We start from the raw sequence: 12015 nt of genomic DNA on the forward strand, positions 1-12015 counted from the left end.
GCTGTGTATTTTTGGACCTTCCCTTTTAGATAATAAGCTACATGAGACCTGGAATTAGAAGTCAGATTCGTGTCCTCTACAATGCCTAGCTAAACAACCTTTGGTAGATAAGCTACTTTCACCTTGATTGTACATTAGCACCACCCATAGAACTTAAAAAAATGCCTAGAGCCCCATGAGACACCAACTAATTAATTCTGAATTTCTGGGGGTTGGAATTGGACTCTAACTTTACTTTTAAGGTTCACAGCTGATACTGATATCCAGTGATAGGTAAGCGCCACTACTGCAAACCAATGGTCCTCAAACTCTGGCTTAGAGGAGATCACCTGGAGGGCCTGTTAAAACTCAGTGCCATCCCCAGAGTTTCCGATCCAGTCGCTCCTGAGTGCACCTGAAAAATCTGTGTTTTCAGTAAGTTTCAGGTGATGCTGATGGCTGCTGGTGTGGGAACAGACTGAGTGAGAACCACTGCCCCAAACTGCCTAAAATGATTCTTGGATAAACTGAATAATAAATGTAGGAGATACATGAATACAGAAACATGAACATTATATGAAAAATTTAAGTACAAAAAAGGAACTTCAGGTTCAGCATCATTGTCATTAGAAAACCACAAACTAAGTCTACAATGAGCTAACCTTACAGACTTACTAGAATGGCTAAAATTAAAAACAAAACCAAAATACCCAAGGGCTGGTGAGGGTACACAGCAACTATTAATACAATACTCACAGGCATATAAGATGGGACCATGATGGAAAACAGTCTATCAGTGTCGTGTAAGTTAAATGCGTACTTACCACATAAGCCTGCAGTCGCACACCTAGATATTTATCCTAGAGAAATTAAAACTCAAATTCACATAAAAGCCTACACATGACACCTGGAACAGCTTTAAACATAATGGCTCCAAGCTGGAAGCCACTGAAACGACCTTGAATTGGTGACTGAACAGAAGAGCATATAACTATGGTACATCTATATGACGGACTATTATAGAAACACGACGCAACAAACTGTGGATGAAACTCACATGCATTCTGCTTTAGTGGAAAAAAGCCACTTACAAGGCTACACCCTGCATGATTCCATGTATGCAGCAAGCTGGAAAAGCCAAAACTATATGGAGGAAAAAAAAACAACAACAGTGGTTCCCCAGGGGCTGGTAGGAGCCAGAAGTCAACTACAAATGGATACTCATTATATACATCTAATAATTACAAACTAGATCCTTCCAATCTCAGGAACTAATACCTCAACAAGACAATTCTTAAGCGTGATGTGCATCTCTCCAGGACACTTCCTCCTATTCTGGGGTCAGGCTGCTTTCTGGGCACGGATGACATCACACTCTCTCAAAATAAGCCACCAGGAGAGAAACACCCACAGTCCACAGTTTGTTTAAACTTGCTGCTGACTCATTCCTCCCTTGATACCTGAACCTTTCTTTCCTAATAACTTTAATTATAGTCATCTCTCATTCTAAAGCTTCCCCTCTCCTCAGAGATGTATTTGTTATCCTTCTGACCTCCTGATAGTGAGACACTGGGTAAATATGTCACCTCCAGGAACCAGTCTGCTAAAAACAGAACCTGCATTTTCCACGCATTCCTCTCCAGCACGTGGATGCTGCAAAGATTAAAAGGGATGATGCATGTGCATGGGATTACTGCTGCTATGCTTGAAGTATATTTCATGGAATTTGTTCTAAACTTGTGGTGTAATAAATATCCTATTCCTTTCTCCCTAGCACGGCAACTATTCACACCGGAAAAGGCATTCTCATGCACTATTTACTGAATGTATTGCCAAAACCATGGGATCTGCAAAAGGAGGACTCAGTTTCACTCTGTAACTTACTCTGTGACCTTGACCAAACTACTCACCTTTTGAGTCTCACTTCTTTATAAAATGGGCTCAGCTACAATGTGATTCTCTAGGGGCTGCTTTGAAAGCAATATCAGCACACACAAAATACTATATAAGGCCTGATATGAACCCTACTCCCTGATCTCTAAACACAAGTGACTAAGCAAGAGGTTCTCAGCCAGATGGAGCAGATTCCATCAGTGTCACCAGAGGGCATCAACAGAGATTCATAATCTGGGTTCACTGTTCACTACTCGAGAGTCCCAGAACACATCAATTTTTAAAGAGATGCACGAAATGCTTGAATTGAGAGAAGGAAAAAAAAAAGTGGAAAGGTTTTCAAGAGTTGATGTGGTATACAAGGGAAAGAACGTGAACTCTGGTGTCACCTAAACCTGGGTTTGAATTTAGGCACTTATGACCTGAGGGAACCCATCTCACCTCTCTGCATATTTCCTAATCTATAATACAGGTATAGTTGCTGTAGAACTGTAAGAAATAAACAATAATGTATATAAAGTATACAAATACCTTTTATAGGCAAGCCCTCAAACAATGCCTGTGCATTAATCCTTCAGCTAGCACTGATTAAGTACCACATGTAGTAGTCATCATACAAAGCCTGGTTACTACTTCTATTAATCCAGTAATGTTCAAAATTCTCCAAGCCAGGCTTCAGCAATACATGAACCATAAACTTCCAGATGTTCAAGCTGGTTTTAGAAAAGGCAGAGGAACCAGAGATCAAATTGCCAACATCCGCTGGATTATGGAAAAAGCAAGAGAGTTCCAGAAAAACATCTATTTCTGCTTTATTGACTATGCTAAAGCCTTTGACTGTGTGGATCACAATAAACTGTGGGGAATTCTGAAAGAGATGGGAATACCAGACCACCTGACCTGTCTCTTAAGAAACCTGTATGCAGGTCAGAAAGCAACAGTTAGAACTGGACATGGAACAACAGACTGGTTCCAAATAGGAAAAACAGTACGTCAAGGCTGTATACTGTCACCCTGGTTATTTAACTTATATGCAGGGTACATCATGAGAAATGCTGGGCTGGAAGAAGCACAAGCTGGAATCAAGATTGCCAGGAGAAATATCAATCACCTCAGATATGCAGATGACACCACCCTCATGGCAGAAAGTGAAGAGGAACTAAAAAGCCTCTTGATGAAAGTGAAAGAGGAGAGTGAAAATGTTGGCTTAAAGCTCAATATTCAGAAAACGAAGATCATGGCATCTGGTCCCATCACTTCATGGGAACTAGATGAGGAAACAGTGGAAACAGTGTCAGACTTTATTTTGGGGGGCTCCAAAATCACTGCAGATGGTGATTGCAGCCATGAAATTAAAAGACACTTACTGTTGGGAAGGAAAGTTATGACCAACTTAGATAGCGTATTTAAAAGCAGAGACATTACTTTGCCAACAAAGGTCTGTCTAGTCAAGGCTATGGTTTTTCCAGTAGTCATGTATGGATGTGAGAGTTGGACTGTGAAGAAAGCTGAGTGCTGAAGAATTGATGCTTTTGAACTGTGGTGCTGGAGAAGACTCTTGAGAGTCCTTTGGACTGCAAGGAGATCCAACCAGTCCATTCTAAAGGAGATCAGTCCTGGGCCACCTCATGCGAAGAGTTGACTCACTGGAAAAGACTCTAATGCTGGGAGGGATTGGGGGCAGGAGGAGAAGGGGATGACAGAGGATGAGATGGCTGGATGGCATCACCGACTCGATGAACATGAGTTTGGGTGAACTCCAGGAGTTGGTGATGGACAGGGAGGCCTGGTGTGCTTCGATTCATGGGGTCGCAGAGTTGAACACGACTGAGCGACTGAACTGAACTGAACTGAATACTATTCTCCTAAAAGACTAGGGGAAACTCTAGAGTGAAGGTGGAGTATATGGGCATCTTTTATTGCTTATTACAACATGCATGTAGAAAAGCCAATTTTTCACTCCCAAAGAGCTCCCTGATAGCTTAATGTCCTGATTAAAACTCCACCACAACAGAATCAATCTAATCTGAATTAGTTTCACTAGCTCTTCAGAGTCCCCTGGACTGCAAAGGAGATCAAATGAGTCAACTCTAAAGGAAATCAGTCCTGAATATTCATTGGAAGGACTGATGCTGAAGCTGAAGCTCCAATACTTCGGCCACCTGATGTGAAGAACTGACTCCTTAGAAGAGATCCTGATGCTGGGAAAGATTGAAAGCAGGAAGAGAAGGGGACGAGGATGAGATGGTTGGATGGTTTCACCGACTCGATGGACATGAATTTGAGCAAGCTCCAGGAGCTGGTGATGGACAGGGAAGCCTGGTGTCCTGCAGTCCGTGAAGTCGCAAAGAGTCGGACACAACTGAGCAATGAACTGAACCCCAAATCTGCTTTAAAGTGTAAAACTTCCTAGGAAATAACTTTATGAAACAGAAGAGAGAGGATAACTACATCTCTTTCTAATACGCTCTCTCTGCTTGGCATCTCCTGTCATCTGGTTGTACTGTTTATGAGCTTTGTAACCCTGGGCATATCACTTAATCTCTTGGAAGCTGCTTCATCATTAAGACGGGAATGGTAGCAGTTAGCTACCCCTGATGTAAGTAAAGACCTACGGGAAAGAGAAACCATCTGGGTGGGAAACACAAAGAAAGCAGAAGGGAGGAAAGAGCCACAAAAGAATCAGACAGAATGACTCAAAGAGGAAGAAGGAGAGAGGCAAATACACAAAGAATAAAACATTTGCACAGGGTGTAAATTTCACTCAATGAGCATGAGTCCTCAGGCCAGGGATATAATCCACTGTGGAAAAGTCAATCTCTTGTGAAACTTATGACTTTTAGCATTTCCCAACAATTAGTGGTCATCCAGCAAATGAATGGTGATGGTGTCATCAATATTAAAGAAAAAATGAAGATCAACTAAGGGCCACAGAGATGATAAAATTGTCTATAGAAGAGCCAGCAAGCTTAAACTTTTATAAGTTTGCTTAAATGTTCTAAGCAAGTAGGCATCAATTCCCGAGTATGATACTGCTGTGTTGTTAAAAACTATGTGTTGCTACATATATGATACATTTACACTAACGTATCATATAACAGGTTATAACACAGAATCATGTATGTTGTCTTTTCTGAGTAATTAAAAAAATAAAGGACTGTCAAAGGCAATATAGTTGTTAACCCTCTGCTGCTGATTTTAGATCCCAAAGCCATGCATGCCAATTTTCTTCCTCTTCTTCTCCTCTCTACTGATGGCAGAGTATTGAAGGGAAAAGACGTTTTACCATGAGACTACCTTAACTAGATTCTGACCCTCTTTTTCTAGTTGAATAATTCTGTTCTATAAATATTACCTGAGCTCTAACTAGATAAGGAACAAAAGGAACACAGAGATGAATGAGAAACTATTCCTACCTTAAAGGGGCTTGGGCTTTGGTTAATTGCAGGCCAGCAATATATGTTGTCTGGATAGACAGTTATATTGCACGACAAAGAGATTTAAAGGTTGAAGGGGATCAGCATTAAGTCAGGTTGGTCAACACCTGGTGTAGTTTAAACACATGGAACATATTTCTAAGCACCTCCTTTTCTTCTTCCTCGCCTCTCTCCTTCCAAAAAGCTTCAAAACTCACATACACCTTTCCAATCCTCAAAAGAGCTAATCTTCCCTAAAACTCCACTGTTCATCTGCAACTGGTATAGGGATTCCCCTACTTGGCCCCTCAACATAAAATCTCCTCCTGCTTTTCAACAGAATCCACTGGGTTCCAACTCTACATTCCCAAACGGCAGGAAATGCACACTCTGGCCTTATTTTAAGTATCTTGAAACAAAAGCATCCCTTTTGCTGAAGAAATCATAATCTACTGTTAATTGACCAAATTAATACTGATGTCCCCTGTTAAGTGCTTAACAAGGCACTGAAAAATGGTATTATGAGAAAGCAAAATCAAAGCTCACAAACTGACAGTTCTGTTTGCACAGTGGTTCAAAAAATTTAGTAACTAACAAATAATCAGCTAAACTCCTGGATTTTCCCCAAAACCTGAAGATCTGGTAACATTGTGTCCACCCTCCCTCATAGCAGCAGGGATTGGCCAGGTTACAGGCATCTCCTTTAGGTAGGGCATAAGCTGTTGGGTGGGCTTCCCAGAATCTGCTTGCCAATGCAGGAGACACCGGTTCAATCCCCGGGTCTGGAAGATTCCTTGGAGTAGGAAACGGCAACCCGCTCCAGCATCCTTGTCTGGGAAATTCCGTGGACAGAGGAGCCTGGTGGGCTACAGTCCATGGGGTTGCAAAGAGACATAACTGAGCGACTAAACACAAGCTCTCAGGTATATGGCAGTTTTCCTGAAGACTCCTGTGACCATCAAGGATCTGTGCCATACATACCAGGTACCTAGACCTCAAGGAATACAGCGGTAGGCAAAATACAGAAGGCCCTGCTCATGCAGAATGACACTGTGGCTTTGAACAGATGATGAAGGATGGGGTAAGCAACCCACAAGGAACAGTAAAGGTATTCTAGTATTCTTAAGGAACTCCCTAGCTAACAGAATCTGTGAGCAAATCTTTTTGTGAAGTGAATGGCCACTCCCTATTTTATCAGTTTTGAGCCCTACAATGAGCATGTTTCAAGTGATGGCACACGGTTATTTTCTAAACCCATATAATTTACAAGATTATAGTGTGAATTCCTACACACACACACTGAAAAATTATGAGAAGTGATAATGATTTTTGTGTCCAGATATATGTATCACTTAAACTGACTTCTGAGTTTCACACATGGATTCAATTATCTCTGTATCTCGTATTCTGCATATCTCATATATGATCTAAGTATACTGTTAAGTTTGTGGTGAACATCTTCAGATCAGCAAATCTGCATTAAAAAAGACATACCCTTTTAACATTTAAAGGTACCATCAAAATTACATTTCCTATTATTTAATACTAAAGCTTTCAGATTCACAGTAAATTCTATTTTGACAACAAAGTGAAGCCCTTAAATTGTAAAGGTTTCTAAATATGAACTATTGTAAATGCCCTCAATTTCTGCCTTGCTGACCTATACTAAAACTTTCAATGACTACTAATTATATAATTGGTAAGTGAATAAGGGACACCAGAAAGATTACTTGATAACTTGAGAAAGTGTTTATACAGAAAGTGAAAGTTGTGTCCGACTCTTTGCGACCCCATGGAATTCTCCAGGGCAGAATACTGGAGGGGGTTGGCATTCCCTTCTCCAGGGGAACTTTCCAACCCAGGGATCGAACTCAGGTCTTCCTCATTACAGGCGGATTCTTTACCATCTGAACACCAGGGAAACCCAAGAATACTGGAGTGGGTAGCTGATCCCTTCTCCAGTGACCTTCCCAACCCAGGAGTTGAACCGGGGTCTCTGGCTTTGCAGGCAGATTCTTTACCAGATGAGCTACCAGGGAAGCCCATTTATACAGAGGCGTCTGCATATTCTAATTAAGTTTTCCTGGCATTAAAATCACAGGAAACCATGAGTTGCAATACTGTAAACTGTTTAAGTAAAAGAGACAAGGAAGAGAGAATATTACAATATGAATATACTGTTCAGGTAAATTAAAATAATTTTATCCAACTAGGTCTGGTTCTGTCTGCCCTAAACCAAGTCATATTGTTTATTTTACAACTTGGGTTAGTAAGACCATGATTACCATTTAGGGGAACAGAATTCTCTTCTGTGAAAATTGTTTCCTGGCTCATTTATCATCACTGCCACCAAATATAAAAATTATCTTCAATCACAATCTTGATTTGTATGACTCTAAGAATTAGCCCTAAGACAAACAGGTGGTACTGGTACAGAGATCAGGCTACTTATTTATTGACTCAAACTCAGGTCTTCTGGCTACTAAACTCACATTCTTTCCACTATGCTTTACTAGCTCTTTCTCAATACTAACTTAAATGTAAAGTAACCTTCCAGAGTTTGCAAAGATCTACTATCTCATTTAACCTTGGTAATAATCCTAGGAAGCTGAGGCAGACATAATATCTCTAACACTTAGGACACTGGGTACCCACACATAAAACGATTTGCCCAAAGAAGATGGATCGAATGCCTGGCAATATCTGCAAGACACAAATAACTACTAAAAAACCTTACTGTGTGCAACTGAAGTATGTGACTTTCAGAGTAAGCATATCCTCAAATGAGTATAATTCATCTGCTGCTGTTATATTCTAGAGATGGTAAATACCAGATATCTGTACTGCTTCTCTTCTTTTCCCACAGTCCTTCAGGACACTCTTTCTTGCAAGGCCTGAACCTAGCCTCTGAAGCATTTTGAACACATAGTTCCAGGCAACCCCTATCAACCAACACAGATAAAATCTGCATTCCTGTTCTTCCTCCATTAAGGCCCACTTGTATAATATTTGTTTTTGACATTTTGTCTTTGCTTTTGCTTGGATATTCGCTTTTGCTTGGATATTTGCTTTCATGGCTCTACCAGAATTGTATATATTGTCTTCTCCAGGTCCTGGAACTCTGCCTTGTTTTGATCTCAGAGCACCAGCTGCAAAGATTCATATACAGCAGGCACATAAGGTGTTCTGAATATACCAGAGAAAAATGCATGGTACTTAGGAAAACATCTTGGAGAAGGAAATGGCAACCCACTCCAGTACTCTTGCCCAGAGAATCCTGTGGACAGAGGAGCCTGGTGGGCTGCTGTCCATGGGGTTGCACAGAGTCGGACACAACTGAAGCGACTTAGCATGCATGCATGCGTTGGAGAAGAAAATAGCAACTCCCTCCAGTATTCTTGCCTGGAGAATCCCAGGGACAGAGGAGCTGATGGTTTGCCATCTATGGGGTCGCACAGAGTCGGACATGACTGAAGTGACTTAGCAGCAGCAGCAGCAGGAAAAAATCTAAAGTTAACAACGACAAAAATACCTTCCCTTATTTCTAATTACCACTCAGGAAAGAGTCAGATAGTAAAAACAAGTTTTGTGGGTCAGATGGTTTCTGATGCAACCACTCAACTCTGCCATTATGATGTAAAGCACCTATAAACAACATGTAAATAAATGAATGTGTCTAGATTCTAATAAAAATTTACTTATGAACACTAAAATCTAAATTATTTAATTTTCACATCACATTCTTATCTTGACTTTTTCCCCCTAACAATTGAAAAATATTAAAATAAAAACAAAAACAAAAAAACTTAGCTTGTAAGTCATAGAGAAAAAGGGTGTAGGCTGGATTTGGCCAATGGGGCCAAATGTACTGACCCTTGGCTTAAATCTGTGGTTTTCAAAATGAGAATTTCAGGTGGTCTGCAAGATCCTTTCAGCAAGTCCAACTACCTATGTGTGAAGCTGGACTTTCTTTGGTTCAACCAAAACACTTAAAAAAAAGTCAATCGTCAATCAAAACAATGCACAACAGATTAAATGCATAAGCAAATATGAAGACCCAGCTGCATTCTATTAAGCCGGAAATTGAAAGATTTGCAAAAATGTAAAATAATGCCACTCTTCCCACTAATTTTTCTTTGTTTGGAAAATACCTAGTTATATGTCATAATGTTCTTTATATTAACATGTAATGGACTTATGATTGATTTTTTAAGTGCATTAATATTTTTTAAGTTCCTCAGTTTTGATTTCTATTTAGATGCCAACAGCTACAACCCATGAAAAGTAAAAAAGCTGTCTGGGGGCCCTAAATAAAAAACAATTTTAAAAAATATGCTGTTTGTTGTACACACACACACACACACACACACGTAAACTGGCCACACACCATGGCACGTGGGATCTTAGTTCCCTAATCAACCAGGGATCAAACCTGCATCCTCAGCAATGGAAGCACAAAGTCTTAACCACTGGACCACCACGGAAGTCCCTGGCCCTCAGTAAATTTAAGAATGTAAGGGGTTCTTGAGACCGGTCACTTTGAGAACCAGCCGCTGAGCTGCAGCAGGATTAAATGCTGTAGGCGGAGCTGCCTTGAGAAATGAGGGCACCTCCTCAGGTCAGGGCACCAGACAGACCTCCTGATTTCGGTCTCCTTGATTTCCCCCCACCTAAGACCTTCCTGGTATTTCTTTCATTAAATCCGTATTTGGTAAAATGTAATCCCATGCAATTTATGTTCTTAAATAATAAAGTTGGTGAAAATGTGGGGTGATTTTCATTGAAAGAACTCTTTTACTATGTGTAGACCATAAAAATGCTTTAGCTTTTGTCAAAATAGGCAACTAGATTCAAGTATCTCTCCCTGGCTTGTCTTTTCAAACCTTAAAAAAAAAAAAAAAATCCACAAAATTACTATTGTAATTCCTTGCCTTCAGAACATCTCTCAAAATAAACAGATTCACCAGCTTCTTTATAAATTATAGTCTCTTTGACTTGGCTCCACAAAACTGTACAAGCCTGGTGCTAACCAGCATCCTCACTAGCATACATCTAAAGAAATCCAGGAGGCATGGCACCAGTTTAACTGATAGCACTAACAATGATGCACTAAAAATCACATTTTTGCATGTAAAGTATATACATCTTACAGAGTATCTTAAAAGAATATTAATTAATATTTTGCTTGTTTTACCATTTGATATTTTAAAATTTTTTAAAAGATTACTTTAGGAGACATAAAAGGAAAGTTCTCCTAATTCTAATGTTACCATGTGTAAGGAAACGGTACATAAGGAAGTTTTCTTAAATATAAATTTGCTCTGTAGTAAGGTTTAACTGTCCAGACAAACGATGTATACTGCTGGCCTGGGGAAACCTCTCCCTCATTCCTCATTTTAGAGAGAATTAAAGAAATGATACTATAATTCCAATAATTATAATTCTGTTGAATATACACTGTTAATTAGAAGGCACTTCCACATGAGTATATGATTCTAAAGATCTTTATAGTTTTCTCTTATGGAATAACTTTGTAAACAAAAAAAAAGTGGGAAGAAATTTCTGTTTTTTGAATATTTGTCCTTTAATCTGCATTATAAAATATCTAAAAAAAGAATCAAGCATGATGATCAGATGCTAAATCTTCCATAATTTGTGATTATTGTCTCCAAGAAGAAAAATGGTTATTTTGACCAAAGCAAGAACTTCAATTTAATAGCATCTAGAGCAGAAAGGCACTAGCAAATTATTACCTATTTGGAGAATTGTTATCCATCTGGGAAAACAGTACGGATTAATTTAGAGAGATTTGGTAGCTATGCTGTTCAATGAAGAACAACAACAACCAAAAAAAACACATAGATTTGAAATGTGGGGAAAAATGCTTACTATTTAAATTTACAGTAAAAGCAAAAGTCTCATCATGATTGCAAAACATTCCAAATTGTGAAACTTAAGTTATCTGTAAAACAGACAAAAGTAAAGCTGCTTCCTCAGTTATTTTTTGAGATCTCAGCATCAATTTAAAGAAAATGCTTATATTTAAAAGAAGGCCTATTTAAAAATAGGAATCCTTCTGCTAAATACAAATATGCACATGAAGTAAATTTATCTTATGTATTCCTGTCCCATGTATATGCAAATGAAGGTGATATGAAACCAAAGTTTAAAAAAAAAATTACTTGCTTCAATTCTCTAAGGAATAAAAGAGCCTCAAACCTAAAGAACAGCAACTGATGCTAGTGTAGAAACAACAATAAAATTACATAAAATTGGTATGTGGATTATATGGAGAAAAAGGGAGAAAAAAAAAGGACATGTACTTCACTGTATAAAAAACATATTTATGCCAATACTGTCTTCAAGATTTTGGGGATACAATTAATAATTTTTCTACTCTCATTTTTAAATTAAAATTATGTGCATTAAAAACCTGAGTATAATAAAGTTTCCTAGGAAGGCAAAAAAAAAAAAAAAAAAAAAAAGAAAATCACGTGGAATTTATACTACCACCAAGATAGAAGAGATCAAGAGGATTTTGGTCTCATATTTGAGAAAACATTGCTCCTACTACTGTAAAACAGCAAAACTAGAATCAAGATACAGTTATTTTAAAGCTTGGCACAGCAGTTTAAAATTTGAAAACTACCTTTGCTCTTTTAATAAAATAGCTTTTAGTTTTATTTTTCCAATTTCTTTCCCAGCAGTAGGACAATAACAGTGTAAC

The 12015-nt window shown here is 38.8% G+C and overlaps 1 protein-coding gene across 4 annotated transcripts in view; it reads right to left on the reverse strand.

The window, feature by feature from the left end:
• Nucleotides 1-12015, reverse strand: part of NSMCE2 (NSE2 (MMS21) homolog, SMC5-SMC6 complex SUMO ligase) — a 232312-nt gene that overhangs the window by 141685 nt on the left and 78612 nt on the right. The gene's annotated exons all lie outside the window — the stretch shown is intronic.

The sequence above is a fragment of the Oryx dammah genome, unplaced genomic scaffold (assembly GCF_014754425.2).
Source record: "Oryx dammah isolate SB20612 unplaced genomic scaffold, SCBI_Odam_1.1 HiC_scaffold_19, whole genome shotgun sequence".
Classification (NCBI taxonomy): Eukaryota; Metazoa; Chordata; class Mammalia; order Artiodactyla; family Bovidae; genus Oryx; species Oryx dammah.